Raw genomic sequence first — 14,176 nt, 5'->3', positions numbered from 1 at the left:
CTGTTGCAGGAAGGTCACAAGTTGAACTTCTGCATTCGCCAATATCTCCATCAGCAGTCATGTGCTCAGTTGGCAAGAAAGTCTTGGCCTGTGCTTCCTTTGGGTGATTAAATCAGCTTTTTAATGGAAATGATGATTCATGGGTAAATACTTTATATCAGTAATCTCTATTACTGAGTAAATTCAAACTTAGTTCCACCTTGATACCATTAATAAAGTGCATGTCCAAACAGTCAGCAGTCTCTGATTCATGTCTGAAGTTACTGATGGTGCAACCCCAAGTTGAGATGACACATTGTTTAAATCATATCTGATTAAAAAATATCGTTTTGATTTAAAACAGGATTTCCAAATCAGCAATTATATTCTAGCAGAAATCTGTGTGCGTTTGTTTTTTTAAGGGTAAGAGTCATTTTTAAGATAAAGTTAGCTGTACAGCGAGGTTAATGATCAACCTGTCAACAGCAGCAGTGATTAAAGCTGCTGCATCCTTTTTTAGAACGTTTGCTTCGATCACATCGGTGTCTCATTTATTAAACTCTAGATTGTGATTCCAACAACTGCTGGATGTGTTTCAGCCCAGAAGAAAGACTTAACCTCCTTCAGCTGCTCTCCTTCTCTTCGTCTCTTGCTCTCTCTCTCTCTCTCTCTCTCTCTCTCTCTTCAAGACTAAAGAGAATCAGATAGCAGAAGAGCAGGTTTCATCCTGTCTGGCTTGACTGTCTTTCACAGCAGAAGGGCAGACCTCACAAGAAGTGGCCCCAAGTGTGTTGAAATGGCCCATCTCTACTACTACAACCACTTACCACGTACAACCACTACTACTACTTTGTTTGGTCAAAAACCTATGACCTTAACTAATGTGCATTTTGTCGCCTCGGGTTCAAGTAATCTTTAACAGAAGCTTAAATTGAGTCCGCAGATGGAAAGAAGGAAGGAGATGAGGAAAATTGCATGGAAAAAGGTCAGAGACCAGGAGGATTACAGCACGATGTGAAGTATTGGATAAAACCAAGTGTCCAACACGAACCATGAGATCATGCCTGGCATATTTTACAAATCTTTGATTGAGAGGAAAAAAATATGACTGCCTCCTTTGATATCTGGCAGATGATGGAAAGTAGGCCTCTTATAATAGAGTTAAGAAGCAATGACACGTGGCTGTTGTGCAGACGTAGACGTATAGTGGAGATCTAACCTGCGACCTGCTGGACCCAATGTGGCCTCTGCAGAAGAGTCTTTTACATCACGGTCTTCACCAAGCTGAAACTGATTTATGTCAGGATACATTCATTAAAGCTAGAGGTATTAATATCCCACTGCAGAAACAAAAAGAAGAAGAGAGGGACGAAGAGAAGTTTCAAGATAATGAATGAATTAAAGAAAAAGACGCATAAAGAGAGAAGGGTCAAGGAAGTACACTTTTTTTAAAGTGGGATTTCAAAGTTTAATGTGTGTTTCTGGAAGAAAGAGTGAAAGAGTGGGGGAAGATGAGCACGGGTTAGCAGGTATTATTACCCGAGCTTCAAAGAAAAGAGCTTTCAGAGGGAGGTCAAAGGGTTCATATCAAGCTGACACCCTCAGCAGATCTTCATTTTGCTGTAAACCTCAGAGGATTTGCCAAAAGCAAAAGGGCAATGCGATGAACTGGATGTTGACAGTTGTGATTCTCTGTACTGAAAAGTGCCCTTAAGGAAGCTATAATGTGAGCACCTCATATCAGGAGAATACAGTTCAAAATAAAGTCTTTCAGTCAATTTCAAGACAACTTATGAACAAGATTTGACATTCATTTTACTCTCGCAAAACTTTTGTCTTGGCTTATATTGAAGATATAACCACTGAATAGCTTATGTGTGAAAAGATTATTCAGAGACATATGGTATCTTATGTAGGTCTGTTTGCCTGTGCCAACATGCTGGGTAAGGACCTCATCGCCCCATCACTCAACATACAACACTATACACAATCGTCTGAAAAGAGCTGGAAGCGGTCTACGCTCTGTTTCACCTCTGTATCCACTGCATCTCTCTACTATCTGGCACTGTGCCCTCAATTTATACAACTTATTTTTCTTTTCTCTCACTTAGACCTCACACTTTCCAAACCAACCTATACTATAGGACTATTCAAAACACCACTTACCACCACATTCGCACGCAAACTCCGTCTCTTCTAGTGTGTTACGGAGATTAGGCAGAAACAGAAGCATTTTAGAAGAGAAATATATGAGAACATTGATGACAAGACATATTGATGTAAAGAAGCTATTATGGGTTATATTATGTCGGGACATGTTTGATCAATGGAAGCTGGGCGACGGGTGTGGTTTGGATAAAAGAAGTACCCTCGGGGGATGACTACATAAACAACTTGTTTTAACACCTTGCCTTTTTTACAGTTTCAGCTGTGACAGCAGTTCTAATGCTGAAATCCTTTTGGAAAAGAACTGAGTTTGATTAAGATCTCTCCACTTTCATAAAGCATTTTGAAATCATGTTGGTTTTTTTGAGTATATCCCTACTGCAATGGCTTTTGTGAGGGGTTTGACAGAGAACATGTATAGTGTTGGCCTCACTGCCTTGCTCAAAGGTACTTTGATGGCATCAAATGGGTGAAGGGAAGGCTAGTCATAAGTGTCCTATCCTTCTGATATTGTATCAGCTGCTTGTGAACACAAACTGGTGGCATTCCCTCTGAAAGCCTCTTCTCCATAGCTGCATAGTTCATACTCAAGACAGCCGTGAAACCTGCAAAGTCACCAACTGTGGGGGGGCATTTTCAGGTTCGTATGCAACGAGAATGACCCGGCATGTCGTTAGTGGGCAGCTAACTCTACTTGGCCATAACGAGCTAAAACTATGTTTCGTTTAGAGAGTCGGTGCAAGAGGAGCCTTACAGTGGCTTGATTTACCAGCAAAGGGGGATGTGAGGGACTCTGGATTGCTGCATGTGTGAAACCGTAACGCCAGATGGCATTTCATGGAGTCCCCAGTTCCCAAATATGGTTTCAACTAGTTGCATTTGTTTAACAAATGCCAGATAATTTGCATTGAGCTTGCTTTTTGTTTAATCCTGCCCAGTTGTAAATATCAAAATACGTCCAGTGCCTGTTTCCTGCATTATATCAAATTCCTCTTGAAATAAGTTTTGTTTGTCTGTCACATGTCACTCAATGACGAACCATCGGAAGCCTTTAAAGTACAGAGTGCATGAATGTACACACACAACTCATCCCGGACTCTCTAAGTAATTTACCAGCAGTGAGGCGGAGGAGCTCTGTCATTCCCATCTCTGACTGGAGTGTCTCAGCCGTGATGGACAAAACAGACCCTGCACACACAACAAATGCAGAGTGGAGGCACCAGTGATGGCAGTGACAGGACGACAATTGGGTTCCGGGCCAGCGGTACTGTGGGAAATGACCTTATTTGGACCAATCAAAGTGAGGCTGTGTGTTGATACTTATTCATATGATAATCACACAGGAGGAATCCCGTCAGCTTGGTTCACTGTTTACAGCCTTTCCTTTAAATCACGAGGGGCCACACACACACACACACACAAACACACACACACACACACACACACACACACACACACACACACACACACACACACACACACACACACACACACACACACACAAACAAGTTTTGCCAGTCAACTGCCAGCTTTAATGGGTATTTTTCATGTTTGGGGTGAGATGAATGCCGTGCTGCCAATCTGATAAACCATTACTGCAGAATAAAAAGCAGTTCCTCTGCCATTAGTGGCCTAGTGAAATTCTTCAACTGGAGAGTCAACGTATCAAATGCCATGCTGTTGCCATAAGCAGCCATTACTCATTTATTACTTGACCCTTAGGATCCATTTCTTCAGCATGGAGGCCATGTATGAGGACATAAGGTGAGCAATATAACTTATGCTGCTATAATATGCATCTGACTTTGGAATTTACTCCAAAGTAGTCCCACTGAATGTGTGAGAAGTTGGATGACAAAGATGCTGAATAGCATCTCCATAAACCCAAAGAAATGTTTATCGCCTATTGTCATAATATAGTAAACCCACACAAAGAAAAGCCTTTTCAGAGAGGCGACTCATTCACTATTTCTCCTCACTCGCCCCCATGGCCCCACATGGATCTCGGAGGGGAAAAAAAGAAAAGGCACACAGGCGACGGAAACACTCGCTCAAGTGATGTTTTGGTATAAACGTGGCCATTCAGGCCCGGCAGGACTTTTTGTCTCCATGGTGACAGACTCCTGCTCGGCGGAAAGCGAAGTGAAAGAGGGAACACTTCCCAACTGGCCAAGATTACATCAAACCCTGTAATAGAAGAGAGGGATATGTTGAAAAAGGCAAACACAGCTGCCTGGCTGGTGAGCATGCAGCGTGGTATTAAAACTTTGATTAATTGTGATTGCATGGTTTTAAAAAGAGGGGAAGGATCTGGGTTATTACAGTTTTGCAAAACTAGTCGGCATAAAAAAGGAGAAAATAAGGCCGTACTGTCTGCCCAGAGAGGCCTTTATATAATACAATTATTCCCACAGTCTCATTATACATACCTAGTCAAACACAGCTGCCTGGCAGCAGAGTATTATGGCATTAGAGCAGTGAATTATTGGGATTGGATGGTTTTAAAATGAGGAAGTGGGATTAGGTTTATGAACAACAAGAGACATTTTGCAATGAGAAATGGAAGATTTGCTAAAGCTGAAAATTAAATCAAGGAAACTTGCAAACAAATGAAATGTAACTACCTCATTATTATGTGGATATGTTATGATATTCAGCAAAAACCCCAGTGCATTGTTCAGGTTATTCCATGGTTTTTGCAGCATAGTTTTTGTGCCAGTTCGAATCTTTATGCCTTTTTGAATTTTAGCTGCAGGTAATGAGTGGGTGTACTAACTAAATACCATCTAAATAAGCTGGAAGGCTGGGCGAGGACTTCTTATTAACACGACCAGAATGGAATGCATTCTTCTTTTCTTTCATCCGGTAAACCAAATCACATTTTGGCAATTTGATAAGCGCATTGATCAAGTAGGTGAAGTCCATTAATTAGTAAATCTCATAAAGTGTCTTTTGTTTGATGTGATGATTGGAATTATTGAAGAATACTGGCTTTATTCACATGTAAGCTTCAGATTCATATTCACCTTGTTGGACCTGGAGCACAGTAGTAAAGGCCATTTTCTACTTTGAGTGAAACAGTTTTATTATCAGTATTGTTTTTATTCCTGATATTTTAAAGATAACTCTTTAAGATTGAGATCTATTGCAACATATTACATGACTACGACTGATAAAACATAAAAAAACACATAAAAAACACCCTTTTTTATTTTATTATCCTTTACCAGACCACCAATGAGACAGAGATGGCTGTGGAATGCTACTAAGGTCCCAAGGCACTCCGCTCCCAACACTTTTCCAGTATCTTCATTACCACAGAATAAATATATTGTATTATATAATATATTCTTTCACCTCAAGAGGATTAAATCAAAAGGCACACAATTAAAAAAAGGCAGAAAATTGGCTCTAAAATTTCCTGGGCGAGCTTGTGTGGAGGTCAAAGTGACCGATTGTTTTTCTTCTTTAATTACGTCATTAACTTTAATTCTAACCAATGTGGTTTGAGTTACCAAACTAATTGTAACTTTGACCAAAGCTGCTTTACTCTATAAGCTCAACTGCCAGTTATCCCACTTTTTTATACGACAAACATATAAACATTTGGTGATGGAATCTCTGGTGCCGTCAAATAATCCTTTCATTGTGGCGGGACATCATTTTCTCATTACTGGTGTCCACATTTCTGCGATGGAGAGTGAAAGAAGCCCTGCACCAATACGTTGCTGCTCGTACAAGTGTTCACTGGGCGTTGGATGGACTTCATAAATCCGTTGAATGGGTCTGGATATGTTTGGTGGGCATTTTTCCTTTCTTTCCATTTCAGTCTGTTTCTGATTTACTGGGCCGAGGTAAGCAGCCAAGCAGCTCTCTTGTCTGCCAACAGCCAGCGCGTCCCTCCCAGAGACGTTCGGGTTGAAGAAGCAAGTATGATAAGTTTGCTGCAGTTTTTTTTTTTTTATGAAACATGCTTTGAGATCTACATAAATGTTCCCTCAATCGTATAATTAGACATCATGGAAACTAAATAAGGTGTAATGCTGTGGTCCATTTACAGTTGCGGATCATCCCCAAAACTCTATACCGGCCAAATGGTACACACTAGTATGTGTTTACGGCAGTTTTATAGGGTGCCACTAACATTAATAACACGCATGCATGGGACATCTATAGGCATGTAAGCCTTTAGGGCTTTGGAAAAGTTTTAAATGATGTATTCATGAGAAACAACTGATTCTTTACAGATCTCTGTGGTGAAAAGCATTCCCTGACTGAGGATACAGGATCATATGATACAAAGCAGCCTGGGATACATTTCAGTTTGTGGTTCTCTACCGTGACTTTAACATCAGACATGTGTTTTGTAACTGTACCTTCGCTGTTGATTCACCAACCATCCAGCATCAAGGCACTTTCATGCACCTACTGTATAATAAACTTGAAAACGGGGAATTCTGTCACACGATATTACAAAAGAGAAGCTGGTTTCTAATTATTTTTCAGCTGTGAAGAAAATGTTTTCTCCACTCCAATGACTTCATTGACCCCCGTTCCTGTGGGATGGGAGTCAGTTTCAATATTCATTACGAGACTGGGATGCAGGCGGAATGAAAATCATAATAAAATTGCGTAGTCTCAGTAAATATGCAGTTCTTTTATAATTATTAAACACTGGAACAGGAGTGACAATCTTAGTTTTTCCATAATCCTATGAAAAGACAGATAAACCAAAATACAAAGCAACAAACCAACCGAAAACATAACCTTTATGACGGAGTAAGAAAGTACGAAAGGCTCTTTGTCGTGCGCCCGCAACTCAGCATATGAGCATGAGATACAATCATGAATCAGTGCAGAGGGATATGGTGTGGCTAGGATTAGTGTGATATGTGAATTGGAGCCAAAATTAATTTCATTCATGAGCAGTTATGATATACGGATCAGAAGACACTAAAGGTCGCTGCTATAGGCATACCCCCTAAAAACTCAGTTTATGATCTTTACTATTTGATTACGGTGTTATTTACCCCATGAACTTTAAAAATGTGCATTACATCACATTAAACACCTAAAACAAATATATATTTTCCTGGAAATATATCCAATAACGGCCCATTTTTAGTCAAGTCAAATTAAAGGGAGTGTCGAGTCTTTCTGCACCATCTATTCAAATTATCCCATCCAGGTGAAGCAGTCTTAACATTTCAGTTCATGTCTAACTCTATCAGGCGATGGGTTGAGCAAAACCCTTAATATGATTTGAAGCAATGTTCAAGCAGTAAATGCCTGGATGTCCTTTATTCTGCGGTTTGGATCCATAGCAAAAGACAGCAAGCTGATTTATGAGTTTTTTCTGCCTCCAGGTGTGTTTTGTAAAAATGAAAGTGGCACAAGAGTGGGCATGTAGTAGGTAAATGCAAATGTGCTCTAGCCTCCATGCCCCCAAACCTTAAAAACAATTTGGAGAATGACTTTGAGAAGCGTATTGATTTACAGTGACATTTTGTGTGAATGCAGGTTCTATTTATACGACATGCAGACTTACACTCTTCTGGAATTTGGTGAGAATATAAGAGTGCTTTAGTGGAAATATTCCGGCTGTAAAACGTATGATGTCTTCACCAGGCGATCCACAGCGTGAGCGTGTCACTGAGGCAGAAAGAGTCCGACTGGGAAAGACATTACCAGCCAAACCTGGCATCATCAGCTCAGCATGGCAGAGACACTCGGCCCTAACAAAGGCTGGTTTGTGTCTGATTGCCACTGTGGAAGTCTGAGTGAGAGATTATGGATGTAAAGAGTGCTAATGTGGTGATGATATTGGGAAAAGAGAGTGTGTAAAATACTGGAAACTGGGCTCACTAAGGATGTTCCTTCTTTTAAACATCCTCACTGCTCACACACACACACACACACACACACACACACACACACACACACACACACACACACACACACACACACACACACACACACACGGATGGTTGTATTATGTAATATGTAATGCCCCATTCCAACAGAGCTAAGTCCTGTCTGGACAGTGCAGATGTTCGTGTAAAGGGCCAGTTATTGTTTCTTAAAACGTCAGTATTTTTCATCACAAATCGCAAATGCAGCATTACATCAAATGCAGTGCTTCCAAAAGCACATGGCTGAAGGACATGGATTATAAACAAGCTGTCAACAGACGAGACCAAAATGTTTCTGAACAGCATACGTCACTATTGATTTTCCATTTGGAAAAGGGCCTCCAAACGCAGCAGGAGGCTCGTGGAAGAAAACATTGTGCAAATAACAGAATTGCTGTAAACAAAGATTTACAATACAAATGGAAAAGATAAAAAACAATATTACCCTCGAGTCAATGACCTACTTTCCTCCATCTCATCATTTCCATGGTCTACACTGAATGTTGGATATTAGAAACATCGTTTGGATGAAGTGGAGCTTGTTTTTGAAAAAAAACTTTCAAAAGCTTTGAAATTTGAAACATTAGTAACAATGAAACAATAGTTGCTTCGCATGTCTGTGCGACAGATATTAAGCTACCGTTAGCACCCAGTTAGCTTGCTCGAGTATTGTTCCCTTCTTCTAGTTTGTGCTAAGCTAAGCTATTAGCTTACAGTACGTCAAACTATTCCTTTAAAAACGTTCTTTTCTAAATGTTTACATCTTCCACTATAATTGGATTTTTAAAGAAAATGAAAGCGATGCAAGCGCAATTAGTAAGACATCATGGATTTCTAGCTTTTTTACATTAGCTTTTTTAGAGGTTTTCCCAGAAAACCAGGATCTCAGAAATCAGAACCACAGCAGCCTACATTTCCAGATTGTCTGTCAGCTGCACATTCAGGAGTGTAATGGAGACCTTCACCTTATTTGGCCTCAACATTGCTGCTTCAGTGGGATCCTTGAAGTTGAGTTTCTGATGTGTGCCACGATTTAGTGACACTGCCTGCTTATTGAAAGCAGACCAGTGCAGGTACTTGGCAAAGCGTTTGGCATTTTTTTGCTAAGAATCTCAGCAGATCCACTGGAGAATTCTTACCAAGCATCTCCAACCATGATGCATTGACAGTGAAGCCTGTCTTGATTTTATCAATCTGAAGAATTGGGCTGAGCAGTAAAGGAAGAAATTAGCTGATTGAATTAAAATGTGGGGAAAATTGCAGTTCTTACTATTTTCTAACTCTTGTTCTCAATTGTCAGTGTCTTAAACTCTAAACCTTGTTTTCACGCGTCCATAACAAAACACTTAGATGTGGTGTCTGGTCTAGATGGTCCCTCATAAGCCACCATGGTTTCCACACCCTGCACTGGAGCGGCATGTGTCAGGGCCTTTGGTGAATAAAGGTCACCCATCTTTCTTCACTGTAAATCCAAGCCAGATGAGTCTTAAGTGGCAGCGTTGATCGTAATTGAACAGAGTGTGCCGGGTAACTCTCTTCACCAGACAAAACACTTCCTTTGTATACGTTGGAGGCCCGTTTCCAGCCAGACTGACATTAAGACAGACAGATGGCCCTGTTTGTATCCTGAGAAAGCTTCTCCGGTTCCATGCACATTCATCATTGTGGGTGCCAGAGAGGTAGCAGTCCAACTTCCCTTTTTAGGTTTGAAGTTTATTTCTTCAGTGTGTGGTGGGAACCTGCAGACTTGCTACGGAACAGTGTGTAACTCTGAGGGCGGAAACCGAACAGAAAACACCCACAGGAGACCCTTGTTTTTGTTATTTGCTGCTTCTGTGAATACAATTCATATCGTATTCATTCTTCACAGCACAACTGACAGAATTAAATCATGTTTGTGTATTTGGGTCGAAGAGAGAGAATCTTTAATTTCCAGTGTTTCTTGTTTACTTTACACTCACAGTTTCTCCTTTACATCATAGCACAACTATGAAGCCATATCTTATCTCTTGTACTGCTACACATGCATCCACACTTCATGAATTCCACAAGGGGAAGACATTGGATTGCGAGGTGTCTTCAATACTCCATGTGAATGCCTTTCAGGTGGTAGGAACAGTTTGTACAGCGACACAAGGGAACTCTACCCAGAAGATGGAAATAGCTTTCAAGTGCTTTTAATGTGCAGGACACATGTCCAGGTCAACATAACAGTGATGGATCATGCATAGAATGTTTTGGTGCAGAGGAGAAAGCTGCTGTTGGAGGAAGGGAGCAGCAGAAACGGGAGGGGAAAAAGTAGAAGCAGACGCAGAGACTGTTGGTGGAGCCAATTAGGTGTTGGCCACATCTGTTCTCTCCCAGACTCTTGATAATCTATCTGTGGTCAATGGCAGACCAGCTTTGCATGGAACGGATGAGATGCGGTCAAACTTTTCTCTAGCGTTCTCATGAAGCTTTCCAAAACGCCATGAACACTCCGAAACCTTTTTAAGTCTCTGTGTATTTGAGATGAAATAAAATGTTCTTGGGGCCGACCATCTCTGCCCAACTCACTGCTGCAGCATCCAACATATGGCAGAGAGTCAGAGGGTCGTAAGCCAATGTCTAAGGCTGATTTTACTCATGGGCCCAGCAAATCTCATCCAGAACCTCCGCTTGACTGGTTGTATCTGGATATTTTAGCTCTAAAAAGACCAGAGGATCATTCAGTTGCTTTTGGAACAGACTTAGTTTACTCTGGAGTCTGCCCCCATTCTTTCCACATAGTTCACATTTTCACGTGTCTTTTCAGTGTCGACCCTTTTTATAGGATACTATTGATGGGAGATATGGCCACACGAAAGCAGAGGTCGGATCATGATGTTTCCATCTTTGTAGGTGAACTGGGCAAACAAAAGCAGTTTCCATCCATCTTTTACAAACACTTAATTTCAAACACTTGGGTGTTTGGATGGACAAAAGTGTACATTTGAAATACCATATTGACTATATTATATAGAACAATCTGTAGAAGTTCAAATCCTGTTTTTACATGTTAAAAATAAAAAATCGGCTCAGTTATTGGCCTTTTTCTGACTATTTTCTACTCTTTACAGATTTGGCTCACCATCCATCTTGTCCAAACATGACTCCGTGTTTCACTCAGCCCTGAGGCATGTTACCAATCAATGTATCCTCATACAGCGGTTCATATGAGTTCTCCTCCAAAAGTCGAGAAACATGAGTCAATTTACACGTTACAGTCATTTCAAAACAAACTTCCGTCTTCACAGGAAACAGGGTTTAGGTTAGGTTTAACCAGTAAAACCACTTCGTTAGATTTAGGACAAGATTGTTATTCTTTGGATTAGAATAACTACGGAAGTTACGTGACAAATAAATCCACGTTGACTTCTCGTTACACACAGGACACAAACAGGATAACAACTTGGTGAAATTTTAGTGTTACTAGCTCAGTTTGTTACACTTCCTGGGTCACACAAAGGTGGATTACATACAAATAGATTTTGTAGGATGTACTTAATTACTTAAGCCAGAAGTTTATATTTTTGCAAATCAGTCACAATCTCTGGTCATTCATATGGTTCAGTCTTACCTTGATCTCAGCCACAGCAGACATCTATTTTTTATCAACTAAAAGAAAACAGTTATAACAACTGTATGTTATCTGCCCGGCAACAAAAAGTAATTTGTGGAGACCAAAACAGAGCTAATGAGACAGTGAATATGTGTGGCCAGAAACACGACTCCAAATAAGTGATAGTGTCGCTCTGTGTCCCGGTTGAGTAAACAGGCCCCTGTTTGTACGCAAACACCATATGTGCACCATAAAAACATTATACAGGTAATAATATATCAATTTTGTGTTGACAATTTGCCACCAGATGGCCCAAATAAACAATGATTGCAGCTTTGAATGCAGATGCATGTCTCATGGACATGATTGAGAATGTCAGACACATTTTACACAAACTGAGAAACGTGACGAGACGAACATTCATTTAAATCGGTCTTCTTCATAAGATTTGAGTTTAGAAGTCAAATATACTAAGTTAAAAAGTAAGCGGATGCGATGCAGAAGATTGATAGATAGAAAACCATCTCAACAAACGTTAGTACAAGGTTTTGATGAAAGTCTTCTGTTTCCACAGATCTGAAGAGGGAAAAACAGACAAACTGTAAATATTTGGACCTGAACCACAGTCAAGAAAATTAAAGGATCCACTGGCGTGAGATGTAAGACATCTAGGTCATCCACTGTGGTGTTTTCCCATAATCCTTCTGTAACATTCCTTCCCTGAAGAGAAAAATGGGCGGATGTCAAACTTGGCTAAAGCATTTAAACACAAAACATGATTTAAATAACATGCGGTATCTGTGAGTTGATGTACAACTGCTGGAAAGTGTTTCACAATACCTGGCACAAACAGCTGGCCTGTCCATAAATTAACACTAACACTCAAGGTTTGCTAGTTTTTAAACACATGCCGTGTTTTCCTTTTTGATTGAAACTAGATTGGAAAATCTACTAAAATAAAGTAAACTTGTCGGAAGAATTTGTTGTCGTGTGAGACATCACATCAGGTCGGGTTTCGTGTCTATGAAAGTTGCGTGTCACTATTTTGACACATCTGTTTTTTGTCTCCCATCTCCTTCTTTCTGCAAATGTTTCCCCTTGAAGAAGAGTTAAGTTATTATATATATATTTTGTTACCAAGAGTTGCTTTAGGGGATCAAAGGGACCTCGGGTGAATGTGTGCAATTGGGGTGACAATGTCAAGTAGAAAACAAACAGGAAATGAGAGAAATAATCATTAATTATATGTTGAAATTGCCAATGTTTGTTTAATAACCAGGAGGCATTGTGAAATTAGACAGAATTAGTCAAGGAAACACCAACATGTGACTCTAAACAGGACATGTTTTGCTTTCTTCCCCAGTGTTAAAGATATAATGAATCGTAACAACAATGAATGTAATAACATTACATTTATTATTGTAAGCAGTGTACTGTAGACTGCTAGCAGCATAGCTGGAGTGACCTCAACATGTATTGGATGAATTGACAATATATTTTGCACAGACATTCATGAGTCCAGAGAACAAAGCCTCAGACTTTACCAATCCTCCCACTATTCCGCCATCATGAGGCTGACATTTTGGAGTTTAAGAGAAAAGTAGACAAGTATATCAGATGCATTGCCATGAAATTATATTACAATCCAACCCCCTTCCCTCCTGCCCAGAGCAGACTTCTCGCTTTTATTACTAAGTTTCGCTGCTCTGACCGTCCAATAATGACTCACTACGCATCTCAGGCTGAAATATTTGCGTCATGTCCTCCAGTCACTGTTTTGACTTCGGAGTTTGACATGTGTCATAAACTTTATAATCACTGAAAAACAGCTGACTCATTTTGCCGCCATATTGATGTTCAGATGATCTAGCAGGTCGGTCGTGTTTGTTAAAACAATGGAAAAATAAATCCGTCTCACTAAAGTTATCTATGGAAATGAATTAGCCGTGACAATCCTTTGGACAATGTCTATGAAACATCAGACTTCACTCTACTGGTCTCCAGACTTGCCTCCATCTCTTCAAAGCATCTCCAGCCACCTCTCACTCGCCTTCATTCTTGAGCACGTGTCACATCCCTCTTCTACGGCTCACAGTAAAGCAGCGTAATATAACCGCTGTGATCAGAGAAAGAAATCACCTCTAATTTGACATCTTGTTGCCAGTGCTACTAATTCACTTTATGGCAGTCAAAGTAGAGGCTAAAACAGGAAGAGGAGCCAACTCTCATCTAGAGGTGATGACAGAGAATGGTTTTTGGTGTCAAGTGATCTGTTGACTACTTTATCACTAAGTACCATTCGGGTCATGTAATGTGGTGGTGCAGCAACCACGTTCTGGAATAATCCGAGCAAGTGGCATTGGAGAGCTAAGTTGTACTTTCCCTTCAATCCCCTTTAATGCCTCCACTGGCTTTGTCTGCCTCACTTTCTGCTCATTGACATTCAAAACAGACATCAGTAAAAATGGGAGTCGAGGAATGATTGCTTAGGTAATGTCTACTGCTTAGTGTGGAAAACGCTTTGTTCAAGTTCTCATCC

Source organism: Taurulus bubalis, assembly GCF_910589615.1.
Source record: "Taurulus bubalis genome assembly, chromosome: 20".
NCBI lineage: Eukaryota > Metazoa > Chordata > Actinopteri > Perciformes > Cottidae > Taurulus > Taurulus bubalis.
This window is presented reverse-complemented; position numbering follows the sequence as displayed.